This window comes from Kogia breviceps, chromosome X, assembly GCF_026419965.1.
Source record: "Kogia breviceps isolate mKogBre1 chromosome X, mKogBre1 haplotype 1, whole genome shotgun sequence".
Classification (NCBI taxonomy): Eukaryota; Metazoa; Chordata; class Mammalia; order Artiodactyla; family Physeteridae; genus Kogia; species Kogia breviceps.
The window spans coordinates 42,154,313-42,168,626 of record NC_081330.1 but is presented as its reverse complement, the minus strand read 5'-3'; the positions used below and the strand labels follow the sequence as shown (position 1 = coordinate 42,168,626).

At 38.0% G+C, this 14,314-nt stretch overlaps 1 protein-coding gene across 1 annotated transcript in view; it reads left to right on the top strand.

Annotated features, from left to right (window-relative positions):
- The window catches only part of BEX4 (brain expressed X-linked 4), a 111,218-nt gene that overhangs the window by 77,952 nt on the left and 18,952 nt on the right, over nt 1-14,314 (top strand). The gene's annotated exons all lie outside the window — the stretch shown is intronic.

Genomic DNA, 14,314 nt, shown 5'->3' with positions numbered 1-14,314 from the left:
CCATGCTGCCTCGTCACTTACTATCTTACTCCAGTGTCCTTGTGAACATCACTTGTTGCTTGATCTCCATCTTGTTGTTGCTGGGATGAAGGATGAATACCAGACCTGACTTCTTCAGACCAATTGTTATACCTCCTTTCGTAAATATGCCAGCATCTTGCTCTTCTTTGTAAGGAGGTAATTTGCTTATTGTACCCTGAAATTGAGAATATCACCTCAATTGTCTCAGTACCAGAAAAATTCCTGGGTAAATATCACGGCTAATGAAGAAATATCACCAACTTTATAATCTAAATAGGAAATTATCAGTTAGGAGGAAAAAAAAAAAAGGCCGAGAGACTTCACTGTGTTTCTGCTTCTCAGAAAATGAGAGGTGGGCAACATTCACAGCCGAGAAGAAAACAAGCACAGAGGAAAGGGTCTGGACCCAGGGTTTAGTCTGTAATGTTAGTCCCCGCTGTGCTTGGTTCAGGTTATGTGACCTGGGACAAGTGGCTTTTCATCTCTAACTCTCTCTACCCTGCTCGGCTCTAGGGGCACAATAAAACCTACCCTGAAATCTACCCTGGTGTGATGGTTCAAGGGTCAAAGGTGACCTCCCTGCATGACGGAAGAATTAGAGATATGAAAGATAAGTCTGATGAAAAGGTCCAGAATGGAGCCTGGAGGTACATAACATGGAGAATACCAAAAGCGAGGGAGAGGTAATTAAAGGTGATGCAGTGAACATAGCTAACACATGGTTAATGTGAGTCCCGGAGAGAAGGGGAGGGAACAGTGGAGAAGTGGTATTTGAAGATAACTTGTTTGAGAAGTTTCCAAAAGTAACAAGATATCAACTCAGTGCAACTGTATTATTGTAACAGGAGAAAAAGTATGCTTTAAAGAAAAACATTCTTAAGGAAAAGGCATTCATTTCATCATCCTGTAACAAAAACTCGGAAAATTTGTGACCAGAAGTCTCAAACTAAAAAAATATACTATAGGCTCTTTCTTGGGCAGAAGAAATATCATCCCACGTGGAGGCGCATAGATACAGGAAAGAAAGACTAATGACATTTGGAATATGTAGGTGAATTTAAATGAGTGTTGATTATATAACAGAATGATAGTGATTTCTTCTGGTGATTTAAATATAGAGAGAATGAAAATGCATGACAATAAATTTGGAGGGAGTATATGGAATCAAAGTGTCTCAAGGTCCCATAATTGCCTGAGGAGTTCTAAAGAGCTAATTAACTAATATGAGTCAGTGACAAGGCAAAAATGTACATTGTAATCTTAAGGGTAAGCACTACCAGAATGGCAAAAGAATGTTTAACTAGATAGCCACATGAGGTGACAATTTAACAGTTACAAAATATTAACCCTTTCAAAGGAAAGGAAAGGAAAAGGAACTTAGAAGAGGCAAAAATAAATATACAGTAACATGATATACATAAACCGAATTACATCTATTTTTACTTAAAAAGATTCAGGCTAAATATTCCAAATAGAAAGACAGATATTATCAGACTGTACAAGAAACCTTCCGTCAAATGCTCCTTAAAAGAGACACGTGCAAAATTTAATCATCAGGAAATTCTGAAAATAAAAAAAATGGCAAAATGTATACCTTCTCCACATTAACCTAAAGAAAGCTGGTATAACCACATTAGTAAAAGAAAAGGTACACTTTAAAGAAAAAAAATTACAAGAGAAAGAGGGAGATTTCCTTATGATAACAGGTGCAATGCAATAAGAAGATATTAATACAAAATTCTGAATTTGTATGCATGTCTTAAGACAAAGCCAAAATATACAAAGCAAATACAGAAAGAAATAAACAGCAAATGGAGAAATCCACAGTCACAGTGGGAAATTTTAACACAGCTCACTGAGTGACCGATAAAGTGGCAGAGAAACACTCAGCTACTGGGAGGAGATTTTAAAATGTGACTTAAATAAATTAACAAATGTATTTAATTGACATAGAACAATACACATAACAACTACTCCTCAAACATCCCGGAATAGAACATATGTTGGGCAATAAAGCCAGCCTCAAGAACCTTTCCTGGGCTAATACAATCTATCCTGCCTAGTTAAAGTAAGATTCAAGGGTAATAGTGGGTTGTCTTCCCCTCTCCCACCTCTATTATTAATCCAAAGAATATTAGCTTATACTAACCCCACCCCCCGCCTAGGGGACAATTTCCACTCTCCAAGCCCTAGGTCACTTGACTCAGGCCTTTTCCCTAACCAGGGGAAAAATTCACCTCAGGGATTGCCATTTCCATAGGAGGGGAGGTTTTCCATGTGGAATCAGGATGGGAGTGTCAGAACCCATTTCCTCAAGAGAGTGGAAACTAGTCAGCCTGGGCCTTCTCCACCCCTTCTCTAAAGGGGGGTCAGCTGGTTGGGTGTCCTGTGGGTTGGGGTTAGGGAGGGAACCCAGAACCCCTCCTGCCCTATGGAGATCTGAGGAAAAGGTCTTATGCTAATCAACTCACCCATGGGGTGGCCTGAAGGCAGTGATCTGTCACCACCCTCCTCACAGGCTGCTCCTGAAGAGAATCTGTGGGTCTGGAGCTGGAAGTTTGGAGAATATCAAGGAGGGCTGCCAAGGAAGGAGACAGCAGGCCCCAAATTCTGTCCCAGGGCCACAGAAGATGGAGTCCTAGCAGGAAGTCCCTTCCTCAAGGGCATAGAGGAGGAGAGCCCTGGGAGCCAGAGGAGACTTAACTTCCTGTAATTACTGCCCCCTGAGTTGGCTACCAGCCTAACAGCCAGGGAACTCTTTCCAACTGTACCACCCTTGCAGAGGAGGCTATCTGGAATCAGGAGGCTTAGGGGACCTTGGTACTTCTGGTTGCAAACACAGGGAACTCTGTATGCCAGACTCTGGATCAGCTACACTACATTGTGTTCCTTCATTCTTCAAACCCAGATAACTCTGTGTGCCAGCTGTAGGCCAGACTCTGTACTTGCTACATTGCCTCTTTTCTTTCATGAATTCTTCACAAGGGGACTCTGATATCAGAATCACCAACTTTTCAAGGTTGCTGAGGCTTCCTGATGTGCTAGAGCTTGTCTAGGGTCATTCACATGCTACTTAGAGAAACAGAGACTGGAATTGAGCTCCATGGAATGGAAGATGACTTCTCCATGCATAGCTTTACTAAATTCTTGGTGCAATATAGGGGATTTTCTGAAGTTTACACAAAGTAACTGAATAGTCTAAAAATAATCAAATGGTTAGAATTAACTCTAATCCATTCCAGAGAGATAATACCAAAACAACAACAAAAGACACTTGAAAATATAAAGGAAATATCAAACAGAATTTGGTGGGTCACTGTAATGACAGTGAAAACAAACAACAAACAAACAAACAAAAACCCGTAGCCTTTCCTTTTTAAAAAAAAAATGTAGTCACTGTAGGCAGATATCCCCTAGTGGCTAGAACCACAACTGTAGCTCTGAAAGTCTCAAATCAAAGGAATCTGTAAAGAGGGAAGGAGGGAGGAGACTGGGCTCCAGTTTATGAGCCAGAACTTTGTGGAATTTTCCAATACCTTCTGGAATTTTCCACTACTTGCCCTCCTTCCCTTACTAGATCTCTATGCCCTGAAGTCCAATGCCTGAGAAAGGTGGAGAAAAATCTGCACATGAGAATGTGAGCATCTGAGGTGAGGGAAATGTAAGACAGAAATGCATATGAATACACAGATACACTGTCAAGTCAAAAGTTGAAAATTCTGACTTTTTATGAAACAGTATCATGTGAAGTCTTTGATAACATGGTAAATATATGTGAACTTTTTTTGTCAGTCGATTATTAGATCCTTTCAAGTGTTCCTCTAGACAGATTAGCCTAATCACAGAATCTTAAACGTTAAAAATGTATACTTAGAAAATAAAATCAAAAAAAAAAAGAAAATAAAATCATTCTGCATCTTCCATCTACGTGATCCCCTCACCATGACTCACAGATACCCAAGATATCCAATGTAAAAGGATTGGTGCACATTTTCCAGATGTGTTTCTCTTTAGGTGATGTGAATATCTAACTTAAAACATTTGTGTAGTTATGCAGTTCTGTACATATTCTTTTTAAATTTTGCCATTACAGGGACTTCCCTAGAGGTCCAGTGGTTAAGACTCTGCACTCCCAATGCAGGGGACACAGGTTCGATCCCTGGTTGGGGAACTAAGATCCCGCATGCTGCAAGGTGCAAAAATAAATAAACAAACAAATAAATAAAAATAAAATGTTCAATTTCATAAGCAATTTTATGCAAATCGATTTTTTTCATTTATTATGACATCTTTAGATTTTCGCTTCTTCAGTTAATAGTTTGGCATCTTTCCAGAGCTTTACTGAAGAAGCATTTTTATTTTTAGATGGATTGAATTATTTGTGGTTATCTTTTGTCTCTTTCTCTGATGATTTACAGAAATCCTGTTTGTTCTTGCACATGAGCACAAAATCTGTAATACTGTTTGAAATGTTGTCTCCCAGCTTTTCAAACTTTTAATTTTTTTTTCTTTTGACAGTACAGAAATTGCTTTAATTTTCATGGATTTTTAAAATTTAAAAATAACACAGCTATGACAGAAAAAATGAGTAATACATAGGGTTGCATCAAATACTAGTTCACTGAGAATTCTAGATTCAAAACCTTGATGGCTTCAGGGCAAAATGGAAAAGAGCTTTAGATCAAATTCTACATTGGTGAATATTGGGGAAAATATTTGAATACATGTTTGCTTATAGGGGACACCATGTAAAGTGCCTCTGGCCTAAAATAATTCCATAAATTATCATTTCCTTCCCTCCATGGAGGTTAATTTCCTCTGCTTCAACCTGAGCCCCACATAAATTCCCCAGGACAGTTCAATCTCTGTAGCCCCATATCCAGGCCACCAGGCTCAAGGGAGTAGATTTCATCTACATCCCCTTCAAGACCAAGACATGGGGGAGAGGGCTGTTCGAGTAACCTATCAGCATGGCATTGACACTAGGACAACCAAAACTATATATGTGACCCAAGAAAATCTTTTAACTCTGTCACAAACTTAATTAGAGAAATTGAAGGAAAGTTAGAAAAAGCCCATGTCTCCCAAACAGAAATGTTACATATAAAGGAATGCGAATTATTGGGAAAGTGTTTGGAACATATTTTATAGCCAAATGTTTAACATTATATTATATAAATAAATCTGATTAGTAAAAGAGCATCATTCAAAGTATATTAAAAATTTTAAATAAGAATTATGAATCACAAACATATAAAGATTAAACAAATACAAAAACAATTATATATGCATGTATGTGTGTACATATATTTACATATGCATATACACATAAGCATACACATATAACATATGTATACATAGTATGTATACATATTGTGAGCAAATTTTGGAAGAATAAGTATGTTCATGTAAACTTACTTATATTGTACTGTACACAGAGCAATACATCTGGTAAATATAAACTAAATTACAAACAATATACATCTTGCTATGTAAAAAGATGAAAAAAATAGAAAAATATTTTCTCTAGCATATACATATTCCTGCATTTCATTAGTTTTGGAAAGAAAGATATTAATTTGAAATCAGAAGAATAAATGATGCAAATTTTTATAACATTATAGTATATACCTAGCTGGGAATTTCACTGCAAAAATTATGTATGTGACTTAACTGTGTTTATATATAAATCTATATATTTTTTCACATTACCCTTGTCTCTCAATTATACATATAAAGGTTTCCTGTCACTATTGGGAGGAAGGGCCTGAAGAAAATTCTTGCCACTAGACTTAATGTACCTGGGCTCTAACTCACCCTTAATGCTTCATTCACCACAAAATCTTCCAGATATTTCCATCTGATGGGCACCTTGCTCCCTTCCTCCTGCCAAGGCTTCCTGCTATGTGACATCCAAGCTGCCATTCCAGATATGATCACCAGGTGGCACAGACCTCCAATTTCTGAATTTTCTCCAGTGAAAAATGTTATTTGGGAAAGGGAAAGAAAAATCTATTAAAAGTTACCTTGCATTGCGAGTGGTGGAAGAACATGTAAAATAAAATCATGTTCAAATTGCTTTACCTAATGACTTTCTTCTTCTCTCTGGTTTCACAGATAGAAATCAGAGTAATAATATAGGACTCCTCTTAGAGGGCTGGTGGTCAGTAAAGGCCTGAGGTGGGAGCAAGGAGGGCAGAAGGGGTTCAGGTACTTTCTACAACTGTCCTGTTAAGTTTCACAAAGTTTTTCCCAGCGTGACAAACTTCTGGGTAAGAGATTGCCACTCTGGATTTTTCCAAATCGATAAACCAGGTTACAGGGTATTTCCTTCCTGTTACATCTGGCTAGTCTCCACCCTCTCCTCTTCTGCTGGCTAAAGCCTCCTTAGGCTCAGGTCTCAGCTTAATCTTCACTTCACGTGAGAAGTCTCAGACATACCCTACTGGTTTGATGACCACTGGGCATCTAGTAACTCCACCACCTATACCATCTCCAGACACATGTTTCATGTGAAAGGGGACCAAAGACTGTGAGCTCACAATATTTCATAGGCTGTAGCATCACACAGTGGACTTAAGATGCTGAAATTTTCAAATATCTTGTCTGAAGAGTTGCCTCAGGTTCTCTCTGCCACTTTTGAGAGGGATGCTGGGGACACAGGTGAGTTCAGCAATGGAAATGCAGAGTTCTTCCACAGACAGCAATCGGAGCGTGTAGTTCAGAGAAGCTGAGGAGGCTGTGGATTGATGCTCCTTCCTCTACAAGAGCCCATGAGAGTACTACAACGAGAGTCTGTGATTTTTAGCAGGCATAGTTTTGCACGGCAAACACCAAATGAACCTTCCAGAGGTAAAATTGCAGGTTTGAAAGGTTTTGAATAATTTGCTGCGTGGAATACTCTTAAATATATTTCAAAATATTTAAATGAACTTGGAAAATAGTAAAAAGATAATAATAATAATAAAGGAAGGAAGCAAAACGTTCCTTTAACCCCTGATGAGTTATCATCATTTTTATATTGTCATTAATTATGTGCAGAATAGGACACTGGCTTATCTTTCAATCCACACATAACATTTAATCCTTTTGACATAACTACAAACTCCACATTGTGATTCATTCTTTATTGATAAGGAAACCGAACCTCAGATTTCAGGCCTGGCTGAGACTAAGGCACTTTTGTGACCTTCACTGTCTTGTGATTTAAATAAATCTTGACAAGGGTCCTATGAGGGGGAGAATCCTCAGTCCCAGGATGGGGAACCTGAGGTCTGGGACCTTAATGTCCCACACGGCCCCATGTCATGCTCCTTCTCACCAGCTGATTCCAGACTGCAACCCACGTCTTCTGAATCCAGCATTTACTCTTCCTACTGATTCACCAAGCCTTGCTTTATTTATTGGATATAATTTTATGGGCTTTGTTTACAACCATAACAGGAATTCACACTCAGTTTACACAATGTGGAAAATACATTCAAGGATGGAAGGAAATTGCAAATAACAGCAACACGACAAAACACTGACATACATAGTTAACTTTATGGTTTCCCTTGCTGACAACTGAAAGCAATATAAAAGCTAGTTTCAATTTACTGTGACGATTTGAGACAAGTTTTGTTTTTATTTCCACTGTTTTAAAACCATATCACCCATGCCACTCTCTCACTTTGTCCCAGCTTACCCTTCCCCCTCCCTATATCCTCAAGTCCATTCTCTAGTAGGTCTGTGTCTTTATTCCAGTCTTGCCCCTAGGTTCTTCATGACCATTTTTTTTTTAGATTCCATATATATGTGATAGCATATGGTGTTTTTTTCTCTTTCTGACTTACTTCACTCTATTTGACAGACTCTAGGTCCATCCACATCACTACAAATAACTCAGTTTCATTTCTTTTTATGGCTGAGTAATATTCCATTGTATATATGTGCCACATCTTCCTTATCCATTCATCTGTTGATGAACACTTATGTTGCTTCCATGTCCTGGCTGTTGTAAAAAGAGCTGCAATGAACATTTTGGTACATGACTCTTTTTGAATTATGGTTTTCTCAGGGTATATGCCCAGTAGTGGGATTGCTGGGTCGTATGGTAGTCCTTGTTTTAGTTTTTTAAGGAACCTCCATACTGTTCTCCATAGTGGCTATATCAATTTACATTCCCACCAACAGTGCAAGAGGGTTCCCTTCTCTCCACACCCTCTCCAGCATTTATTGTTTGTAGATTTTTTGATGATGGCCATTCTGATCGGTGTGAGATGATATCTCATTGTAGTTTTGATTTACATTTCTCTAATGATTAATGATGTTGAGCATTCTTTCATGTGTTTGTTTGCAATCTGCATATCTTCTTTGGAGAAATGTCTATTTAGGTCTTCTGCCCATTTTTGGATTGGGTTGTTTGTTTTTTTGATATTGAGCTGCATAGCTAGTGGGAAGCAGCCACATAGAACAGGGAGATCAGCTCGGTGCTTTGTGACCACCTAGAGAGGTGGGATAGGGAGGGTGGGAGGGAGGGAGACGCAAGAGGGAAGAGATATGGGGACATATGTATATGTATAACTGATTCACTTTGTTATAAAGCAATTATACTCCAATAAAGATGTTTTAAAAAGTATATATAATTGAGCTTCCGTCAATACCCTGTTGAGAAATAGTTGCCTTTTGAAAGGGCTCAACATTTGAAGCTAATGGGATAATCTTTAATGGAGTAATTTGAGGTCTAGAATAGGTAAGTGGGAGGTAATTTAGGCTAGATTATTTGAAATTATAGCATTTAAGTACACAGTGGTGTGTTTAGATTAACAACATGTTCTCTGAAAAAATATGTGCATGCATGTACACAGTCATATATGTATTATAAATTCACTGATAAAAAGATATTTACAAATAATACAAGTAGTGGAAAATTCCAGAAGGTATTGGAAAATTCCACAAAGTTCTGGCTCATAAACTGGAGCCCAGTGTCCTCCCTCCTTCCCTCTTTACAGATCCCTCTGATTTGAGACTTTCAGAGCTACAGTGTGGTTCTAGCCACTAGGGGATATCTGCCTACAGTGACTACATTTATATGTTAGTTTTATAAAAGTGAAAAAATAAAGATGTATGTTGGAAACTACTATGTTCACTAGTTTTTCAATGACTAGTGATTTCTTTGCTGAACTGTATAATAGTTTCAGATCACAGGAGACTATTCCTCCAATTTATAATAATTTTAAATTGTAGCAAATTATACCTATAGACCCCCACACACATACAAAAACCATATCACCCAGATATTGCTTTTAACTGAAAAGAAAAGCTATATATCATTTCTCAATGGAAATGAATTAACAGCTATAAGAATATCATGGGCAAAACCAAGTAGAAATAAACGTTTCTCAAAAATAATTTATGTCCTCAAAATTAGAGAGTTTCCTTTTAAATCATTACAATTAAAATCTGCATTACAACGTGTTTGCTAATAAGTAACAAACTATAGTAATTGAGGTCAGAATTAAGACGCTTTCATTCATACTCATGTATACTTTGACCAAAACCCTTGAATCTGATTAATTTGGTGATGTATCAAAACCCAGTTTGACAGAAAGATAACCTACTGAGTGGGAGAAAAATATTTTCAGATGATATGACCTATAAAGGGTTAATATCCAAAGCATATAAACAGCTCATACAACTCAATAGCAAAAAAACAAACAAACTGATTACAAAATGGGCAGAAGACCTGAATAGACATGTTTCCAAAGAAGACATACAGAAAGCCAACAGGTCATGGAAAGATGCTCAACATTGCTAATCATCAGAGAAATGAACATCAAAACTACAATGAGATATCACCTCACACTTGTCAGAATGGCTATCATCAAAAATTCTACAAATAACAAATGGCGAGGATGTAAAGAAAAGGGAACACTTGTACACTGTTATTGGGAATGTAAATTGGTGCAGACACTATGGAAAACAGTATGGAGGCTCCTCAAAAAACTAAAAATAGAACTCCCAAATGATCTAGCAATTCCACTCCTGGGTCTATCTCCAAAGAAAACAAAAACACTTATTGGAAAAGATATGTGCACCCCAATGTTCATAGCAGCCTTATTTATAATAGTCAAGATATGGAAGCAACCTAACTGTCCATCAACAGATGGATGGTTATTGAAGATGTGGTATATATATAATGGAATGTAATTCAGCCATAAAAAAATAATGAAATTTTGCCATTTGCAACAACATAGACGGACTTGGAACATATTATGCTTACCAACGTAAATTAGACAAAGACAAATACTGTATGATATCACATGCGGAATCTAAAATATAAAATGAACTAGTGAATTTAAGAAAAAAGAAAGAGACTCACAGATACAGAGAACAAACTAGTGGTTACCAGTGGGTAACCATTACCTTATAGCACAGTGGTGCCCAATTTTGCTCACTAAGTGGGCAGAGGGAAGGGAGGAGGGGCAAGATAGGGGTAGGGAGTTAAGAGGTACAAAATACTATGTATACAATTAAAAAGCTACGAGGGTATATTGTACAGCACAGGGAAACTTAGCCTTTTTTTTTTTTTTTTTTTTGCGTTACGCGGGCTTCTCACCGCTGCGGCCTCTTCCGTTGCGGAGCACCGGCTTCAGACGCGCAGGCTCAGCGGCCATGGATCACGGGCCCAGCCTCTCCGCGGCATGTGGGATCCTCCCGGACTGGGGCACGAACCCGTGTCCCCTGCACTGGCAGGCGGACCCTCAACCACTGCACCACCAGGGAAGCCCGCCATTATTTTATAATAAGTTTAAATGGAGTATAATCTATAAAAATGTTGAATCACTATGTTGTACACCTGATACTGATATAAATCAACTATATGATTATGCTTGCAAAAATACTAGTGGCCTTTAAACATATCACAATATCAAAATTAGGTAACATTTGTTTTGGCCCAGGCAACATTTATTCATAAAACTATTATGTGACATTTTCATCCCTATTGTACAGATGAAATAGATAAGAAACTAAGAGGTTAAGCACTTTGCGTAAGCTTGCAAACTTAAAAAGGGAACCATCAGGATTTTGAATCCAAATAGCAAGGATCCACAGCCCATGAATATATAAGGTGATAGAACTTGAGACATGGAAGCACACAGATATTATCAAGTTTCAGCCAGAGAAAACCACACTGAAACACACTTACATGTACAGATCCATTGTCAAAAATTGTAATCAGATTCTTTTCTGTATGAATCAATATTCTTTGAATACATTTACAAAACAATAAAACCATAACTACTTTATCTGTGAAAGTATTTTGTGTTTTCAAATTTTTATCAATAAATTTTTCTGTTTATAGAATTTCAAGCAATATAGAACTGTACATGTATAAAATTAAATTACCTTGAATCTCCTTCCTGCCTGACTCCTGTCTCCTGACCCAAAGGTGTCTATTATCAACAGATGGGTGCATGTTCTCCAGATGTGTTTCTCTATAGGTGAATTATCATCATAATCACAGATACACAAAAATATTTATTCATACATATTTTTTTCAATATTGGAATCACCTTATTCATATTTTGCAACTTGCTTTATTGCATCAAAAATAGTATCTCTTTATGTTTTCATTTGTATTTCATTAGCTGTGTTTTTAAATGTTTCTAAGACATGTATATTGCTCTTTGAATGAATTATGTTTATATTTATATTAGTTATCTATTGGTGAAAAATAAATTACTCAAAAATTTAGATGTTTAAAATAACAAATATATAATACTACACCATTTCTTTGGAAGAAGAATCAGGGAGAAGCTAAAGTGGAAGGCTCTGGCACACAGTATCTCACAAGGCTGCGATCAAGGCAAAGGTAGCTGGTTACTGGCAGGTCTCAGGGCCTCACTACTTCTGGCCAGAGACATGGGTTCCTTGTTACTTGGGTAGCTCACAACATGGCAGCTGGCTTCTCTCAGAATGAGCATGAGACCAAAAAGGAAGACACAGCCTCTTTGTAACCTTGTCTCAAAATTGAACCCCATCTCTTCTCATATATTCCTGCCATTAAAGGAAGTCACTAACTCCAGCCCACACACAATAGGCCAAATTATATAAGGAAGTGAATGCCAGAAGGCAAAGATCATTAGAGACTGTTTTAGGGGATGCCTACCACAACATCATTAGATTATCTGTTTATATTGGTTCCTGGGAATGCTTCAGTATCATGAGAATTCACTTCATATAATTTTCAAGTATTTACTCCAGGCTTGTCAAGCAAGTTTTAATGATTATTTTGTAATACAGTCTCTTAAATTTTAATATTTTAAAAGTAATACGGCTCATTATATTTAAAAAATTGATACCCTGGGCAGCATGAAATATGAGCACTGAAAGAAATTAGGATTAGGACATGTCCTGGTGGCTTCAGGACACAATAGGAGAAGCTTTAGTGAAGTCTAGGTTACACTACTAAGCAGGCATTAACAAAGCAGTTTCCCCCTTTTATCTAACTTCTCCAAACTTCCTATACTCTGATGTAAACAGTGGATTTAATAATAGTTTACCCAAATAAATGTGAAGATTAAAGGATATACAATTTAGAGTTCCACTTGCATAAAATAGTTTTGTCAACATTAATATCCTACTCTTCAGACCACCTATCCTAGAGGAAGCACCTGTTCTGACTGAGACCTTGTCTACCACCTTAATACCAGTCAATTCACTTGGTCCCCATTCACAGGTGTCTTGGCCCCAGGGACAGGATTTCATTTCTGTCATCGTCATCATCATCATCAAGAGGGGTTTTTGAGTAAGTGCCCATAGAGGAGTGTAAAATGACCAGTCCTTAAGCCCTGGTAGCCTATCACCTACATAAAAGATTGCTGGGTGTACACAATATATATCAACTTACTTTCATTATTACTCCCTCAAGGAGGCTCTTTAGACAGTTTTTCTTTGCCAACACTTTACTGCATATAATGTGAAATTTTAATACCATAGATGTAGTTTATATCTGTTTATGTACTGTGGACCTTTGGAGGGCCACAAACCATTGTAATGTCTACTTCCTTCCCCTATTCTCAAGAACCAATTTTCAGATTCTTGGTGGGAGGCCATATTGGCTTCACTGAGGATGAATGGAAAATTGTGATGGAGACAAAACCTGGAACGCCATCCCTGCCCATTATGTGGTGTGTCATTCAGGAATGCTTGCTTATCCTCTGTTAGCCTGCCCTTTTTCATCTGTAAAAGGGCACCCATGATGCTTTCCTTACAGGACTATAGGGAGGAGTAAATGGGGAACCCTCCACAGAGTATATGGCACATTGTAGGACTTCAAGAAATGTGAGACAAGGCCCACTTTTCTCCTCCCTCCTAGAAAGTGATGACTGTTATCTAAGCCTCCCCCTGTTGAGCATTCAGGTAGCTATAGCCACTACCTTTGCCTTGAGTGCAGCCTTGTGAGAGACCCTGAGACATATCTGCCATAGAAATCACCTGGAAACATGGCAGTCAGAAATAGCACATATTCACACTTCCGTAATAAAGGAGGTTTGGGGCCATTTCTGTCTTGCAGGATGGCTTTGCTGAGGAATCCAGGGTGAGGTAAGAAGATCATCAAACCATTTTCTTTAATTCCTCATCATTTTATGTCCCTTTATTTTACCTTTTAGATTGATGTTGGAAAGGCAGTTTCCCATTGAGCCCCCAGATGAAGAGAGTGCAGATAAAGGGGAGGCAGGAATCACAAACCCTTGACTTTGACACCAGACCCATTACCCTCTACAGGACCATGCACTAGGATTTCATCTGCACCATCAGCTTCTTCAAAGAGAGGGGATGGGGAGCGAGTATTACCTCAATGGGCACAGTTTAGAAACATGTAAAACTACAAGTTTTAAGTTCTAGAAGGTCATCATCTGTCAAGAGACTGTTGGATGCCCTTTGGGGAGAGTAGGAGGTAGATCCCATTCCTGTCCCTTAAAAGATGCCTCTGGAAGATTGATCTTCCATTAGTGAATGAGTCTGTCATCTGTCAATGGGAATAATGATGCCATCCTCCCAGAGCTGTTGTGAGAATAATGTAAGGTATATAATTGTGTGCATGTTTCAACTATAAATACATAAGTACTATCATAGAGCTAGTTCCCTTTAGCAACCTTTTTTAAATCTGAAAATAGTGTTTTTTTGCTATTTCTCTTGTAAGGTGACTCTGAGGCTGCTTTGATATGACTCCATGCTGCCTTGACCATTCTTTCACGTATTTCCTGGGGCACAGGTGCCCAAGAATTTCTGCAGCCAGTGTCCA